The sequence below is a fragment of the Puma concolor genome, chromosome E3 (genome assembly GCF_028749965.1).
Source record: "Puma concolor isolate L17-30 chromosome E3, mPumCon1.1.hap2, whole genome shotgun sequence".
Lineage (NCBI taxonomy): Eukaryota > Metazoa > Chordata > Mammalia > Carnivora > Felidae > Puma > Puma concolor.
In genome coordinates this window covers 11,693,806-11,710,000 of record NC_141682.1, presented here as the reverse complement: position 1 = coordinate 11,710,000, position 16,195 = coordinate 11,693,806, and the positions used below count along the sequence as shown (strand labels likewise).

At 50.5% G+C, this 16,195-nt stretch overlaps 1 long non-coding RNA gene across 1 annotated transcript in view; it reads right to left on the bottom strand.

The window, feature by feature from the left end:
- The window catches only part of LOC147572976 (uncharacterized), a 563,239-nt gene that overhangs the window by 438,581 nt on the left and 108,463 nt on the right, over positions 1-16,195 (bottom strand). Inside the window, exon 2 of the long non-coding RNA XR_015245397.1 lies at positions 13,907-14,205. This is a non-coding gene — a long non-coding RNA (uncharacterized LOC147572976). The remainder of the gene's footprint in view (positions 1-13,906; positions 14,206-16,195) is intronic.

Genomic DNA, 16,195 nt, shown 5'->3' with positions numbered 1-16,195 from the left:
ACCTCTTGGGGAGACAACTTGTTACCTTGTTAAGTTGTGAAAAGAACACTGTAGAACGGGAAATGTTATTGGCGCCATTCTGGAAAATATATTCTGCCACAACTTGAGACAGGAATCTTCCACGAAAGGTTGGGTCGGGAGAGAAAACTGTACTTTTGAAGGCAACTGTGGGGGTGTAGGGACTGGAACAAGCGGGAGGAAAGAGAGGTGCTGAAAACACATAATCAAATGTTGTAATTCGTATTTGGAAAACACAAAAATGTTTTCACAACACAGACTTCAGAAAATAAAGCTTAAAAAGATCTCCTTGACTGGTAGGAATACACAGACAATACCGTGATTCCCAGGTTGCTGTATCAGGGCGGAAAAGCTCAGACTTTTATGTTTCAATAGAAGAGAGAGCATGGGTTTAAAAAGTCTGAAATTTATTAGCTGAAGATTTCTGTCTTGCGATAAAGGTTGAATCTCCTAGGAAGGCTGGTACAGTTAGCCTGCCTCGTTATATACACTTCATTAAAAAGTAAGCTTGTTGTATCCTTTTATTAAAAAAAAAAAAAAAAAAAGAGGTTTCAGTAAGGGTGATAAAACATTCCAGGGCCCTAAAGTTGTGGATGGGGAGACACTGCTGAAGAGAGAAGCTGGAATAATAGGGGGAAAAAAAAAAAAAAGAACTCTCATGATTTTTCCCAGGGTCAGCTCAGCTTGCAAGGGTCATGGTCCTAGTTTGGCTTGTGCTGCTACTTCTTGGGCTATTACCTAGTCCTTCCAGAATGTTCTGAGAAGGGTTCACAGTGCCAGAGACCAAAAGAGCTAGACAGAGGGGCCTTTATGGTTGATATACATGTCACTATGTCCCTTTCAGATCACAGCAAACATTCCCAGCTGATCAACACACCCTTCCTGCTGATTTCAGGCAACTCAGGATCCTTCTCAACCATCCTCCCGTCCTCCCGGCCCCCAACATTCAGTGATCCGATCCAATGAGGAGTTCTCGAACTTTGGCTTCAGAACTCCTCTGCATTCTTAAAACGACAAAGGACCCTATGCTGGGAAGAATGACCATGGAGCCATCAGCCCGGACGGCAGAGCCACAAACCAGGGAATTATTTCCAAGCCTTGAAACCTTATGGGGTTTGCCCATCTCGATTTCAAAATTGGTGAGGACTTACGATTCCTTTTTTTTCCTTCCATTTTCTCCCTCTTGGAACCAGAATGTCTATAACTGTTACCCAACGCCTGTCCCACTATCGTATTCCAGAAGCAGAAAACCTGTTTTCTAGTTCACATGGAGTGAGGAATTGTGCCCCTGGATCACACCCAGAGTCTCAATGGATCACCATTTGGGGGCCAGATGGTAAAAGAAGATAGGCAGGATAATGACCCCTCAAAGATGTCCACACCCTTATCCCTGAGCTTATAAATATATTACTTTATATTTGCAATATAAATACGTTATTTGCAAATGTGATTAAGGGAAAGGATCTTTAAATGGTGAGATTACCAGGGCGCCTGGGTGGCTCAGTCGGTTGAGCATCCGAGTCTTGATTTTTGGCTCAGGCCATGATCCCAGGGTCCTGGGATCAAGTGTGGTTGGAGCCTGCTTAGGATTCTCCCTCCTTCTCCCTCTTCCCTTTCCCCAGCTTGCAATCTTTCTCTCTCTAAAAAAATTTTAAAAATTGTTTTAATATTTATTTTTGAGAGAGAAAGAGGGACAGAGTGTGAGCAGGGGAGGGGCAGAGAGAGAGGGAGACACAGAATCTGAAGCAGGCTCCAGGCTCAGAGCTGTCAGCACAGAGCCCGACGTGGGGCTTGAACCCATGAACCGTGAGGTCATGACCTGAGCCAAAGTCGGATGCTTAACCGACTGAGCCACCCAGGTGCCCCTCTCTCTAAAAAATTTTAAAAAATAAAACTTAAATTTCAAAAACTGAGGAGATTACCCATGTGGGTCCAATCTAATCACATGACTCATGAAAAGTGGAGAACCATTCCTAGTTGGGGTCAGAGAGGAAGCTAGAACTATATAGCCTTTATAGATAATTGTGTGTATTCTTTTTGGGCACTACATCAAAATGCAGCAAGCAGTTAGTTGCTGGCAGATTGGATGCAATGTGGAATCGGTACCATATAAATGAACTTTTCATTCTCCGTTACTTCCAAACTCATTGACCCACCTTGCGCTTTGAATGGGTCTTTTACTGGAACGTGAGTTTGGGACATCGCGCCTGGAAAGACGCGAGCTCACGGAGTCAGGCGGGTCTTCCGAATGGTGGCACGCTTTCTCGTACAAAATCAAAAATCCAATTAGTGAGGATCCCACCAATCTCATCAGAAAAGTGGATAGTATGGGGAAGCCATCAAGCTCAGGGCAGGGGCAGACAGGAGTCTCTCAAAGTTCTAAACTGCACTTGCAAGCTTGAGTTTTATCATCGGTAACAAGTACCGTCGGCTGTCTTCCTCCAAGCGACAGGCTCACCGTGTTCATTTTCAAGGAAAGGGGTGCCGTGGCTTCTCTGTCAACTGTTCTCTCGGGTAAAAATGTTCTTCCTTGAGAAAAGCAGCTAGTTCACCTTGAACACATGTGTGCTTCCTTTCAAGGCACCCACCGTGCTTATGTAGGTCTACGGCGTGTGTGGTCACCCGGAATAGTAGAAAGAAGTGTCGTCAAGGGTCAAAATTTAATACAATCAGTAATTTTTACTGCTTTGGGGGCATCTGAGTGGCTCCGTTGGTTAAGCATCCGACTTTGGCTCAGGTCATGACCTCGTGGTTCGTGAGTTCGAGCCCCGCGTCGGGCTCTGTGCTGACAGCTCGGAGCCTGGAGCCTGCTTTCGATTCTGTCTTCCTCTCTCTCTGCCCCTCCCCTGCTTGTGCTCTGTCTCTCTCTCTCCTCTCTCTCTCAAAAATAAATAAGCATTAGGGGCGCCTGGGTGGCTCAGTCGGTTGAGCATCCGAGTTCGGCTCAGGTCACAATCTCGTGGTCCGTGAGTTCGAGCCCCGTGTCGGGCTCTGTGCCGACAGCTTGGAGCCTGCTTCAGATTCTGTGTCTCCCTCTCTCTCTGCACGTGCTCTCTCTCTCTCAAAAATAAACATTAAAAAAAAGATAATAATTTTTACTGCTTCCAGGACATTCTTAGGTGACGCTGGATTTTTCTTTAAGTGCCCGTGCTCGCTGGTAAGACTTGGCGATGACATCAGCATGGCTCGATGTCACCACTAAGGCGCCACTGGTTTGGCGCCTTCCGTGCAAGCGGCAATTCAGCGAAAATGGCAAATAAATACCGGCAATAATATGGTGAGAACAGCTCTGTCCTCACGGACATCTTGAAAGTGTCTTGGGCACCTCGAACTGCCGCGGAGCACTCTTCGAGAACCTCTATTCCAGTAAGCCATTTTCGTCTTGCAAATGAAGAAACCCAGGTCCCGAGAGGAACGGACCCTTGGCCTCAGCCTTTTCTCCCTGCATATCACAGGTTGGGTCTGGCAGAAAGCAGACTCCAGGATGGAATTCAGCCTGCAGGGTATTTTTAAGGGAGGCCTCCCTCCCACACCTGGGAAGGGGGGGAAGGGGGGGAAGGAAGGAAGGGGGGTGGCTGGGGAGAATTCCAGCTGCCCTCAGACCCAGCCCCCCCCCGCCTGCCGGTCACTTTGCCTGGGCCCCGTATCCTCACTAAGGAGACGGAGAAAAGGTTCTGTGAGTTCCAGGCAGGCTGACGATTCAAGACGTCTCGCTGAAAAGTTTCTTTGCTCCGGAAATATTCTGCCCTTGAAATAAACAGCCGATGACTTACGAAGGGGTCTGTGGACACAGAGGCTTAAGGATTTCATTCGACTCCACTTCAAAGGCATCTCTCTTGCTTCCAAGGTGTCCCCAGGTTCCCTGGGACCTGGATAAATACTCTATTTGCTTACACAAAAGCCTCGGAGAATGACTCATTACTCCACACAATAGGTGACTTAATCTGCAGGTCATGGTTAAGTGACTGCACCACTTGGCGACACAGGCAGAGGCCGCATAATCTCCCAGGGCCCTCGAATCAGACAAGAGAGGCTGAGGCTCCAGCGCTCAAGCAAATGCAGACCTTTCCTGTCCCCGCTCCCCAGCCCAGCTCTCAATCCATCTTGTAACAGCTCAACCTTGTAAAATGCCCCCAGGAGGCCGGTCCGCCTCCGGTAATCCCCTGCACCGAGTTCAAACTCCTGCCCCTCTCTCGAGGCCGCCTGTCCCCTTCTAACCTCTAACACATGCAACGTGCGTCAAAGAAACTGGCCCCTCTGCTCCCTCGCTCGGGCCCCCACCACGGCTCACGGGGCTCCCGCACCTGAAAACCATCCCAATTTCCCAAGGACCTTTGCAGAACAGATCCCTTCTTCAAGGCCGAGTTCAGATCGCCTCCGCCTGACCGGTCAGCCCTGCCATCTGGACTCCTCCTGTTCACGTTACGTGCACCATACCGCTCTGGACTTAATGATCCACCCTCTAACACCATCCCGGATGTTCACCTTTGTCTCATGTCGTGCTCGACCCACAGCTAGTCACCGAGGCCTTACTGTCTCCCAGGGCCTGAGCTGAACAAGGGGTGCAGAGAGGAGCCACACGGGACTCTTTGTCTCGGAGGAGCTGACTTTGGAAACCCACGCCCCACAGCCACGCTCTGAAACGGGCCGTCGCTCCCTTCAGAGAGATGCCCTCGCACCTGCCCCCAAGGAGGCAGCACCCAACAGACACCCAGCCAATCCAGGGTAAGCTCGAGCCCCTCCACCTGCCGGCTTCCCACTCCTCACTGTCCAGCAGCCTGAAGGCCTGGACACCCTCCTGTCTTAGCACCAAAAAAAAGTCAGGCAGCTCCTGTATATATGGATAAACTCACAGCTGGACACGGAGGTAAATAACAACGAGACTGTGTGCCAGGCACTGATGCTGAGCACATTAGATGGATTAACACACTTTCTTTTTTTTCTTTGTTTTCATGTTTATTTATTTATTCTGAGAGAGAGCGAAAGAGAGCGTGAGCGGGATAGGGGCCAAGAGAGATGGAAATAGAGAAATCCCAAGCAGCCCCCTTGGGAGTCTCTATCCCTCTCTCTCTGTCCCTCCCCTGCTCATGCACTCACTTCCTCGCTCTCAAAAATAAAATAAGCACTTAAAAATTAATTAATTAATTTGATTAAATAAATAAGCCATAGACACGAAAAATACAGCCTAGGGAATATACTCAACAATACTGTCATAACCTTGTGTGAAAATGGGTAAGAAGAACCCTCACTAAGTGGACCAGGGATGCGAGAAGGGGAGGCTGTTGGGGGGCGGGGGGGGGGGGGGTGGGGAACCATACCACTCCCTGTCAATTACAGGAAGAATTGTTAATTACAGACCCCACATAGAAAGACATCCACCACCCCTGCAACTCAGTCAATGGGAAACCCTCATCACCCTCAGCTCTTGCTTCTCTCCAATGGACTTTTGTTCAAAACAACCCCAGGGAGTGCATGGGTGGCTCGGTTGAGCCTCCAACTTAAGCTCAGGGCATGATTTCTGGGTTTGTGAGTCTGAGCCCTGCATTGGGATCTGTGCTGACATCTCGGAGCCTGGAGCCTGCTTCAGATTCTGTGTCTCCCTCTCTCTCTCTCTCTGTCCCTCTCCCACTCATGTTCTCTCTCAAAAATGAATAAATATTTTTAAAAATTAAAAAAAAAAAAAACCTCCCAACTTCCTCCTCCTTCTCCATTAAATAATGGTCCTTTCTTTTGTTTCTTGGGCTTGCCTACAGTTTGGCGGGAGCCTGATCGTCCCAGATGGCAATTCTCTACTATTCCCGAATAAGCCCATTTTTGCTGGTGAAATAACGGGCAGTTTTATTTTTAAGGGTGACAGTTATAATATGGTGATAGAAGGTGCCTACGCTTATCAGGGTGAGCACTGAGTGCTGTATGTAAGTGTCGAATCACGATGCTGCATTCCTGAAACTAATACAACACTGTATGTCAACTATACCTCAGTAATAAAGTGATTAAATAATAAAGTAAATAAATCAATTAGACGGGGGGTAAAAGGGGAGATCCTGCAGATCTCCCTAGCCCCCTCCACTGCACAAGGACATAAGAAGTCTGTGACTCAGAAAACAGCCCTCTCCCGACCATGCTGGCCCCCGGATCTCTGACTCCTGGCTCCTGAAATAAATTTCTGTTGTCGGTAAGCCACCCTGTCTGGGATATTTTGTTATAGCAGCCAGAACAGACTAAGACACCCTGGCTGGGGATATGCAGGCTGCCCCACACCTGTCCCCGCCCCCCATCCACTCCGCAAGACTGCAGGGCAAGACGCTAGGGCATCAGACTTCGGGGTTAGGCAAGCCTAGGCTTGTGGTTCCTCTCCAGAGGGAAGTTCTGTCTTGAGAGTCTGGAGACCTTGGGCGAAGCCCTTCCCTGTCTGGCCCTGTGGCCCTCCGTCACTAAAGTGAGGGCTAAGTGACATGCCAAGGACTTGTTCATTCCACAAACTCAATAAACGGTAGCTATGATTAGTCACGATCGTTATCACTCTGTGCCAGGCCGCCTGGAGGGTTCTCTCAGTTTCCTCTGGGGTCCAAGGGACTGACATCAGGAAGGACCTGGATGCATCCAGTTCCTTCCATCCAAGACCAGTCTTCCACGCTGCCCTCTCTTTTATCACTGGCGTTTTACCTTCAGACTAAATTTCCATCTAGAAAGAGTGCTCTTGGATTCAGCCCTCCCCTCCCTCCCATCCCTGGGGTGGGCTTTGAGGATCTCGTCCGGACGTAATCAACGTGCTAAGTGGACACAGAGACTAATGCTCTGTTACAATTTCTCTGCGCACCTCATTTATCCTAATGGAGAGCTAATATGATATGCAAAAAGTTAATATTGTCATATGTATCTCAATTAGCTTGCCGCGGCCCCTCTTAGCAGAGGCAGCGGGCTGGGTGAAAGCAGGCTGCAGGGCCCGCGTCAAGGGACGGGGTGTGCTGGGCCAAGAAGGGAGCCCGGCTCTGGCATCGGGTGCTGATAAGAGCTACTCCGGAACATTCTCAGGTAAAGACCTCCTCCCCCAGGCTTCCACTGTGTTGATGGTGTGGCCTCAAGGTCCTTCCATCCTTAGGAAACATGCATTTCTCAGCAAATTATCCTACAGCCAGTATCTCTCAAAACCTCATTTTCGTAGCAGGCCCATCCGAGCAGGGCAGAGAATGCGGCCACGCACGTTCAGGGTCAGTGGCGGATTCCCGGAGAGTTTCTGGTTTTGCATCAGGTGGATGGGGAAGGGGCAGATGACTTTGAGAGGAGGGGACCCCGGGGGGGTATTTCTCTCCTCTTTAAATGTGCACGTGTATCATTGCCTTTTCCCTCCATCATCACCATCGAAGCAAAGCCTCATTACTTTAAAAAAAAAAAAAAAAACTAAGATAGTCTTAACAATAGTCCATAATTACTTTGCAAATGGTTCTGTGGAGTAATTACGCCATTAGTCCAAGTGCTTCTACTTCAAAGGTTTCCCTGTCGCCTCGGAGCCATCCGTTGGAGTCAGGGAATGAGTACAAGGTCCTGGGAGCCTGTGTGAGAGGGACCCGGGCTGTGTGCACGGGCTGCAGAGACGCCCTTCTTGGCCTGTCTCCTGTCAAACCAACCATCCCTGCAAAGGACTCCTTCCCTGCGGGAAGGCAGGGCGCCAGGCCCCGAGTTTCCAAGGAAAAGAGATTAACAATCGGCCTTGGGAGACATCACATTCAGGCAGCCGCCTCTGGGGATATCTGGCCACGCTAGATAGAGAAAGCAGGCTCGGAGCCCCCTTTAACCGGATGGGTAGGACAGGCCCCAGCCACGTGAAGGTCGCCCCTCCCACAGCTAACATATCCAGTGGGGAAACCTTTTGTGTTTCCCGTAAACCCGGATGAGAGAGCCAAAAGCTACAGGCCGCCTTGGCTTGAGTGCCCCCTCCAGGTCAGCTCCTGTACTGGCTCCCCCCCCTCCCCCAAATGCTCACAGGGAACAGGCACAGGGTAAGGTGTTTGTAGCCACTGAAAACTGTTTCTGGCTGATCTGCCAGTCAAAGAAATAACAGCGGTTTGACAAGATTGAGATTTCCTTTTTCCCTGATAAAATAGTCTGAAGGAAGGCAGGCAGTCCAAGGCCATCGTGGAAAACCCATCAGAAAATCATTAATGTCCAGCCTTCTCCAATGTTTCTATCCCAGCATCCTTAGTGGCTTTTATCCTCATGGACACCCCATAGTCAGAAATAGCTGCAGGAGCGCCAGCCGTCACATCCACGTTTCAGACAGGAAGAAAGAGGATATGGGGTAGGGGGAGAGGCAACAGGGCCCTTTAAAGAGCTTTTCCAAATCCTCACCCAGTGATTTCTGCTTCAATCCCATTGGCCACCCCATTGCTAAGGAGATGGAGAAATAGAGCATTTGGCCCAGCAAAAACTGAGTTTAAAAATATAAGGTGCTAGGGCGCCTGGGTGGCTCAGTCGGTCGAACGTCTGACTCTTGATTTTGGCTCAGGTCATGATCCCAGGGTCGTGGGATTGAGCCTCGCATCGGGCTCCATGCTGAGTCCAGTGGAGCCTGCTTAGGATTCTCTCCATCTCCCTCTACCCCTTTCCCCCACTCGCTCTCACTCTCTTTCTCTAAAATAAAAAATACATGGTAACTAACTAGGCTTACTGGGGGAATCATTTCGTAATGGACAAAAATATCGAATCGCTATGACATACTCCTGAAACGAATAGGATATTATACACCAGCTATACTCCAATTACATCTATGTGTACCCAGTACAGAGTTCTGTTACTAAGAAAGGAGAGATTGGACAGTGCGTAAGCAAGCCACAATCACCATCCTTGCCCTTGACGCACATTATTTCATGTGAACGCTCACAGTGACCCTGCAAGGTGAGTACCGTTAACGCCCATTTTGCAGAGGAGGCTCGGAAAGTGCCAGGTCCCCCGCCTGGCACAGGACGTTGAGTAAGTGGGTCTGACCCCAAAGGGAGGGGCTTCACCACTGAGCTCGCCGGCACAGGCCTGGCAGCAAGGACAGGGCAGGGGCAGCACCAAGGGATGGGGCGTGTATCACTGGTGGGGAGGCACCCGACCCTGCCGAGCGAGAGGGGAGGGCCGAGAGCTGGGGGAAAAGGGCGAGCACTGCGCCTGCCCCCCCTTGGGTGTGGAGGAAGCCGCCGGAGCTGAGCCGCCCGCGGTGCTGGAGCCCCAGGCACTGCCGCCCAGAAGAGACCAATGTCCATCTTCGTCACTGCTCCAGCCCTGGTGCCCACGGAGCGTCCCACCGTATCATCAGGTCAGTGAACGGATGAGCAAACCAGCAATTGAAATAATAAGACGACTCGCAGCCTGCTTGCTGCCTTCTTCAGATGTCACTTCCTTTTGAAAAGGAGGGGGGGTGCCTGGGGGGCGCAGTCGGTTAAGCGCCTGACTCTTGGTCTTGGCTCAGGTCATGATCTCATGGTTTGTGAGTTGGAACCCCGTATCAGGCTCTGCGCTGATGGCACTGTGGAGCCTGCTTGGGATTCTGTGTCTCCTTCTCTCTGTCCCTTCCCTGCTTGTCCCCTCTCTCTCTCTCTCTTTCTCTCAATGTCTCGTAAAGTAAAAATATTTTTTTAAAAAATAGACCATCCTGACTCAAATTCTGGTTGTCCCAGATCAGGGACCACAAGTGCTGACAAAACAGAGGGGGCGCCTGGGTGGCTCCGTCGGTTGAGCGTCCGACTTCGGCTCAGGTCACAGTCTCCCAGTTCATGAGTTCAAGACCCACGTCGGGCTCTGGGCTGACAGCCCGGAGCCTGGAGCCTGCTTTGGATTCTGTGTCTCCCTTCCCTCTGCCCCTCCCCTGCTCATGCTCTGTCTCTGTCTCAAAAATAAATACACATTTAAAAAAAAATTTTTTTTGAAAAAAACATAGAGGCACACAGCAGATCTATGACCTCTGGATGACTAGAGGTGCATTTTATAATTTTGGCAACTATTTAAATCTGCATGTTGCAGTCCATAATTTTTTATCCATCTGCAGCTGTCAATGTATTTGGTCCATATAAGTAAGATAAGGAGTCTACATGTTGCTAAGGCAAGTGTTGCATTATGATTGATTGATTGATGGATTGACTGATGGCTGGTTGTCCTCCCAGATTCCAGCAGGTGGGTAGGAGGTACTCAGCCACCAACAGGAAAGATGCCCCAAGCCTCCCCAAATCCTTGACCCTGGCTCAAGATATTCTACTTCATTACTCCCTCAAACCACTACCATTTTTTTTAAAGGCACCAGTTAACAACTCCTCTGGAACAGACAGCCTGGGAAGTCCAGCCCTTCAGCTCTGTGACATCCCCCCCAAAAGGGAAAGAATCCCTCGGACCCCCAGGTCCCCCTCCATCTCATGATAAGCGACTGCACTGAGGCTCTGGGCGTTCCAAGGGGGGCAGGAGGGGTGACTTTGGAGCCTGCAGCTCTGAAAGGGGACCCAGGGTAACTAGTGGGCCACACCTGGAACAGAGGGCAGCTGAGGGGTCTGGGCAGAAAGGCAGTAAAGCTTCTAGAAGCAGGGGGGGGGGGGCCACAACAACCCTGCTGCCCTCTGCAGCGGCCGAGAAGCCTGAAGAATGTGGCATCCCTGAAGGGGGCCCACGATGCTTTGCTTCTGGTTTTCCTACTTATCTGCACTTTTGTCTCAAATCGCGGGGTTAAAGACACATATGCTAATCAGTTCATTAACATTCCAATTTCTGTTACTCACCTCCCCGGAGATTCTGATGCACTGAGTCCCAGGGGACCTGGAACGGGCATTTTCAACAAGATGAGGTGGTGATTTTGTTGCAATGAGAAACCCTGCCTTACCCTCTCCGTCAACTCATTACGACTTGTCAATTGTGCTTTTCTGCCTTTGCACGACCTCTAAAACCCAGCCCCGGGTGGGGAGGCCGGCCTGGAGCACATCCCCAGGGAGCACAGAGGAGGAGGCAGCCACACGCTGCAGACAGAGGTGCAGTTAAATCCGGAAGAGGCGGGGTGGCTGCACGGAACTGTGAACCGGAAGCACGCAGAGAGTTCTGAAGTCGAGGGCAGGCCCGATGGGTCGTGGGTGACCCCGCCCCATCTGTTCCCATTTCCAGCTGCTCTTGGGTTGAGCCGATGCCTACCTCTCTATAAGCCCTTCTGACAGGGGCCAGCTCCGTCCAGTTTTCTTCCAGGGGCTGGCTCTCCAACTCCATCCCAGTTGCCACCCAGTCTGACCTCTCTGCTCCCCTGAGGCTGGGAGCACGGACACAGAAACCCTCCCAGCCCTGCGGACTGTGGCCCTTGGGGGCCGGCACTGATGGAGCCTCCTGTCCTCCCTGGAATGTCCCAAAATCCATCAGAGTGCAGCCTCAGCCACTACAGCACGAAGACAGTGCGTTAGCCCGTCTGGCTGGGGTGGGGGGCGTGGGGGGCTCTACTCCCGTCCTCCTACTCTTACACCTTGACACACGAGCATCCTGCCCCGGACATGTGCATAGACCCCCACGCACCAGTGTCTGCTTCTGTGCCTGGCTCACTATGGTATTTCCAGCCTTTCCGGGTGCCTGCACCTGACCGACCCGAAGCACGCAGGATCGCTCCCCATGTCTCAAAACTCTTAAGCTGACTCCCCCTGCCCCAGGTCCCTCTCACCTTACCGGAAAGTCTCCCTCCCTGCTCCACGTATCTGCTGCAGGCTCAGTCAACTGTCCTGCCTCAATATGATCATCCTCAATCCCCTCTACAGTCACAAGGACCACACACATGGACTACAATGTATCGACGTTGTAAACTAGAGTGTAAACTCCAGGAGGGCAGGGACCTGCTCCAAGCAGGACACTTCTGCCACCCCAGCATCCCCCAAGTGCCCCACCACAGACACTTAGTAAATATTTGTTGGATGTGAAATAAATTCTTTAAAGGCTCTCCAAAAAATTAACTTAATCCTCACAGGAACCCCGTTGTGGTCATTTACTTTTGAGAGAAAGAGCGCAAGCGGGGGAAGGGCAGCAAGAGGGGGACAGAGGATCTGAAGCGGGCTCCAGGCTCTGTGCTAAAAGCAGTGAGCCCGACGCGGGGCTCAAAATCACAAACCACAAGATCATGACCTGAGCCAAAGTCAGACGCTCAACCAACTGAGCCACCCAGGTGTCCCATTCTTTTTTGTATAGAGGAAAAAAAACAAAGTTAGGTAACTTGTAGACACAGCACAGCAAGTGAACAGCAGAGCTGGGATTCCAACCCCAGACAGCCAGAGGTCAGAGCCCAAGCTTCTTTAACCAAACTGCTTCTTCACAAGGCCAAGACAGGGTCACCTGCACTGCCCTGAGACCCAGGACAGTGTCTAGTCTATTTTACAGATTGTATCAGCGAGCTATGGCTGCGTAACAAATTTCTCCAAAGCTTAACAGCTGAAAACAAACATTGATCATCTCAGGTTCTGTGGGTCAAGAATCCTAGCACAGCTCAGCTGGTTCCTGTGGCTCAGGGTCTCTCAGAAGACTGTGACCAAGCTGTCAGCAGGGCTAGAATTCACTTCCAAGCTCTCTCCTATGGTTGCGGGCAAGAGGCAATTCCTCAAAGACTGTTGGTCAGAGGGCCTCAGTTTCTCCCTGGCTGTTGCCCAGAGGACACCTGTGATTCCTTCCTACATGCGCCTCCCATGGAGCAGCTCCCAACGTGGCAGCTGGCTTCACCAGAGCAGCTGAGAAGAACCAGAGAAAGTGGGAATGGGGCAGAAATCACAGACTGTCTGTAACCATATTTGCCTGCTTGGGCCGCCGTTGCAAATACCACAGAAACGCATCGTCGCGGTTCCGGAGGCTGAAGGCTCCAGATCAAGGTGTGAGCCGGGCTGGTTTCTTCCGAGGGCTGCGAGGAGAATCTGTTCCATGCCTCCCCACTGGCTTCTGGTGCTCTGCTGGCAATCTTTGGGGTTCCTTACCTCATCGACCCATCACCTCACCTCTGCCTTCATGCTCACCTCGGGCTCCCCTGTGAGTATGTCTGCCTCTGTGTCCATAGTCCTCATTTGTATAAGGACACCAGTCCTACTGGATTAGAGCCCACCCTAACGACCTTCTCTTTACCTGACCTTGTGTGCAAAGACCCTATTTCCAAAGAAAGACACTACGTTCTTTGGAACCTGGGTTGAGCCTTCATCATACCTTTATGTTTCTGGGGGGAGGGGGCACAGGGGGACACAAATGAACCCCTAAGAGTACCCCAATCTTGGCAGTGACACCCCAGAGTCTATTTATTAGAAGAGAGTCACGAGGTCCGGCCCGCACCCCGTGGCTCCAGTGATCACCATTTTCTGACACAGCCACACGTGTCCGTAAACATTACATGAACGAGTAATCCACCTACTGTGCTTCGGCTGTAATTGTTTGTGTATTTACTTCTCTCCCCGTCCCAGCCTGTGGGCTTCCGGGAAGCAAGAACCATGCCAGATTCATCACTAGAACATTCTAATACCTAATACGAGCCGTGATAGGTACCCAGTCAATATTTATTGAATACATAAATAAACAAGTGAATGAATGCGAAGCAGATAATGTTTCTCTTTGTCAAAGGGAGCAATTACTTCTAAACTCTGTATCAGGAGAGCATCACAACAGGCCATTGCCATTATGTCTGGGATTAAATGGATTCTCCTCCAGCTTGCCCAATCTTAAGTATCGATCAGAAAACTAAACACTTGTTTATCTAAGGGGAAAAAAGCAACATCGTCTGCATACAAAGAATTCGCGGGACCAGTCAGATGTCTGATGAGCAGTTTTCCCTGCCATTTAATAAGACTCACGAGGTACATCTGTTTCAATCACTTTGATCAGAACTGAAAACAACCTCAAACATTCTGCCTAACGCAGCACCTACCTGACAGGTGTGCAGAGAGCGATTATATTGTCTCGTTCGTCCTCCAAAGCATTAATGAGAGACGACGACAACGACGACGACGTGACTGGCAGCCTTCGATGCGGTGCCTCAAAGGGCGTGGGGGAGGGAGCAGATCCAGCAAACAGATCCCCACAGAGAAGCCACTGGATGGTGGGGGCAGAGCCCACGTGGTGGTCTTGACTCGGAGGAGAAATGGGGGCCAAGGCCAGGACCTCAGTTGGGACCTCTTCCGGTCACAGGCCAGATTCTCACAACGGGAATCAGGCGCTTGGGTCTGTCTGCAAGAGAGTCAATTTGTCAGATTAAAATAATGACCGACAGGGGGCGCCTGGGGGGCTCAGTCAGTTAAGCGTCGGACTCTTGATTTCAGCTCACGTCATGATCTCATGGTTTAGGAGTTCGAGCCCCATGTCGGGCTCTGTGCTGATGGTGCAGAGCCTGCTTGGGATACTCTCTCTCTCTCTCTGTGTCTCTGCCCTTTCTCGATCTCTCCCTCAAAATAAATACATAAACTTTAAAAAAATAAAATAAAATAGAATAGAATAGAATAGAATAGAATAGAATAGAATAGAATAGAATAAAATAAAATAAAATAAAATAAAATAAAATAAAATAAAATAAAATAAAATAAAATAAAATAAAATAAAATAAAATAAAATAAAAATGACCAACAGCACACACATGGGAAGCACCTGTATTATTCTGGGAGGAAGTGTTGTGCCGCGAGGCGTGTGTTTGAATCCTGTCCTTGTCCCTTGCTAGTTCTATGATCCAGAGACGTCTGCCTGAGCCTCAGTCTCTCCAACGGTAAAACGGGGACATGGTCCTCACAGTAAAGTGTTGTGGACATCAGCCCGTTATAACATCCGTGAAGGAGCCCAGCACAGCCCCCGGCTCACAGGCGGGTCTCAGAATACACTGGGTCAGTCAGCTTCCTTGCTGCGTCGGTCAAGCTGAGCATCGGCTTGGAAAGTAGCTCGACAGTGATTTCTAAATAACTATTTTCTGGGCCAAATGACTAGAGAGAAACCGGCGTGTCTGTTCCATAGAGCTGTGTCTTAACCTTGATGCTGTGGTTTCTCGAGCTACGTCCTTTGGGCGTGTGTTTGTGTGTGTGTGTGTGCGCGTTTGCATAAACATGGATGTGCGTGCATGCGTGCGTGTCCATGCGTACTCACATTTGCAAACACACGTGTGTGTGCTCAGTTCCCAGAACTCCAGTGATTACCCGTGCTGTCAAAGACTTTGATAAAGTATTTATAAAAGCAGGGCAATTGGGGGCGCCTGGGTGGCTCATTGGGTCAAGTGTACGATTCTTGATCTCAGCCCAGGTCTTGATCTCAGGGTCACGAGTTCAAGCCCTGTGTTGGGCTCCATGTTGGGCGTGAAACCTCCTTAAAAAACAACAAAAAAAAAGCAAGGCGATTGGGAGTCTCTAGGGGTTCCATTCAACCCACTAAATAGAAAAATCATCTGCTTTATCCATCGTTCGTGAGGGATATAGTGCAGCGCTTAAGAGCACGGACTGTTTCCCAAGGGCCCGAGTTCAAATCTCTGCTCTGCCACTCTGTTTGTGGGACCGCTCCTCTGTGACTTGCTTTCCACATCTGCAAACTAGAAATAGCAACAGGCCGCCTCCTAGGGTCTCCGTGAGGACTCGGTGAATTAGGCTTTAGCAGAGGCATCCTGGTCCCCACGTAACCGTGTCCCGCTCTGCGTGGAGGAGTCGGGGCAGAGCACTGTCTGTGTCCCTTCAACGTGCGTTTGGGGAGAGCCATTTCCGTGGCACCCAGGGCACAAGCAGGGCAGGTTTGGCAGATGAAAATGAACTGATGAGTAAATGCAAAGAATTGCACCTGCTGTTAACAGAGTCCACGGAGAAAGGGAAAGACCAGTCTAGGTGTTAGCTCTTAACAGACGGACGCTAAGTATTTGGAAAGGGGGAAACTATTGGAAAGTGATCCCCTCTGTCTTTCGGCTGGGCCTTCGGATGTTCTCACACTGAGCAGGGATGAATAGTTTACGGAGACGGGGAAGGAGCTGTCCCCAGCAGCGCACCAGAAGCCCGACCGCCAGCCGGCTTCCCCGTCGTGCCTGAGACGTGTCTGCTCCCCACAGGACGCCCACAGGGCCCAAGACCCAGGGGCAGCTGTGCCCTTCTGACCACCCCCAGTGCAAAACTCCCTGCAAATGCCTCCTTCCTCATCTTGTCAAAATCCACCTCCTGCGTGACTGGGAAGCTGTCAGTGTGATCTATAACCCCCAGGC